General features: G+C 41.6%; 1 long non-coding RNA gene across 1 annotated transcript; it reads right to left on the bottom strand.

Annotated features, from left to right (window-relative positions):
• Window positions 1-289: 289 nt before the first annotated feature.
• On the bottom strand, window positions 290-1,432 carry LOC140685280 (uncharacterized). Its single transcript, XR_012058655.1, has 2 exons — window positions 1,297-1,432; window positions 290-1,053 (listed from the first exon to the last, which is right to left on the bottom strand). It is a non-coding gene; the product is annotated as an uncharacterized lncRNA (long non-coding RNA).
• Between the last annotated feature and the right edge of the window lie 519 nt (window positions 1,433-1,951).

Raw genomic sequence — 1,951 nt, 5'->3', positions numbered from 1 at the left:
TGCTGAGTAAAGCTCAGACCTGTACCTTTCAGAGCTGCTATAACTTCATGTTTTCAGTATCAACAAGATTTGTGAAGACGCCAAAGTGTGAGCTCAGAATTATATTACAGCCATGAAAATCAGTGTGCATTTCAGGACTGGGAAGGATTCTCTAGACAACCCACTGGGCACTACAAGCTTTTGGAAATGGAGCTGTTCCTACAGTTACTTCAGGTTGTGCTGCCATAAACGCCTAGTAGTTGCTTGAGTTGCCCTGAACACACAAAAAAAATGGGATTCTCAAGGAATAGCAGGTAAGGATATTTTTTATTGACTGCCTTTATCAGTTATGCTTTAATATAGACAGATTAGTGATATGATGACTTCTAGTTTGTAATGACTTGATCTCAAGCCTTTATCATTCTTACCTCCCCCATCTTACATCTTCTGCTGATTTTAGACCTTCACAGGCAAGAAATGACTTCAGCATGTGCTTGACTTCAAAAAGATGACTCTCCTCTTAAAGACAATAAGTATTTACATCCTTGACATTATTCAGGTCCTGAAGTTTCAGCCCCTCTGCAAGGGGGATTTTCGTCTCCTCTGTGCTTCCATTGGAGCCAAGCACGAAGTTCCCAGCCAGGTTCTCTTGTGCCAGCACCACGGATGGCAGCAGCAGAAGCTACAGGACCATGCCAGCCACTGATACTCCAGAAGGAAATTCTTCCTTGCTGGCATGTGATGAAAAAGCCACACCAAGTGCCCCAACTATTGCACAACTGGCCAGCCCCACTCTCCAGGGTAAAAGTGGTCCAGACTGAGATGCTGTGGCAGAGCCAGGCAGGGAAGTTTGCACAATGCCTACCCCACTGTGTCTGGCCTGAGCCACTATTATTAATCATTCCCTTTCATAAGCAGTAAATTAATCCATAGCATTTAATTAGAAAGAAATCTGTAAATACATTTTAAAAATATGGCATAAAATAGAAATGCCCATTAAAGGAGTGACATGGACACACACCTGGTGCTTTACTGAGGAGCCATGGAGGAAGTTTCTTTGTTGCTGTTTTTGTTCTGTAAAAAGATTTAAAATACAATAAAAAATAAGCATCAAGAAGCATTGTTTTAAAGAGGTGCATTATACACCCTCTGAAAGAGATCTCTGTCATCTCAGTACCCAAAATTGCACATGCTATTAGGAGATAAAACAGTAGCACAACATAACTTTGTATCACTGGAGACCTCCCATACATTTGCCTAGAAGAGAATACTCCACTTTGACTAAGCCTTTTTCCTTCTGTGGTAAACAATACTTACATTTCTAGAAGAATTCAGCCCCAAATATTAAGCATTCCTGCCAGTCATTCCAAAAGCAGAGGGAGCAGTTGTTAATCTATAAATACTGCTGCACTCAGCAGAGGTGAGCCCTGCAAGAGTCGCTCTGCATTGATGCCAACCCTCTGCAAATCACTGCTGGCAGAAAGGGAATAATTTGGGATTGTGTCAGAGGGGTGTAACGGAGTGCTGCTGTGACAAGGATGAAGCACGTCAAGAGACATTTTTGGCCAGCTTGCTGCCCACCCCCAAATCACTGAACTTTGTGTTGCTTGTTTGTACTGCTCAAGACGTTTGCAAAATAAACCTTTTCATAGATGATTTATATGCAGAGAAGCTAAAAACAAACTGACCTTTCTCACCCATCAAATAGTCCAAGCTTGTTCTTGTATCCGATTGCCTACTTAAACCATCTGATATTGCTCTTTGTAATGCATAGATCTGCTTTTGTGCCTGTCCCCTTGCAGGAGTTCTGGGAGGGAAAGCAGTGAGGGGGTTTTGCAAGATGTTAGTCCATTTAGCAGATAGAACTGCTGAGAAAAATCACCTATTTTTTCTGGAAAAACAATGTTACATAAGCACTTCTGTAACTTTTTCTGTTTCATAAGTAACCTGGCAAGTTGAGTAATTCACATTC

The sequence above is a fragment of the Taeniopygia guttata genome, chromosome 18, assembly GCF_048771995.1.
Source record: "Taeniopygia guttata chromosome 18, bTaeGut7.mat, whole genome shotgun sequence".
Lineage (NCBI taxonomy): Eukaryota > Metazoa > Chordata > Aves > Passeriformes > Estrildidae > Taeniopygia > Taeniopygia guttata.
Note: the sequence above shows the minus strand (reverse complement) of the source record. Positions and strands in the feature narration are given on the sequence as shown.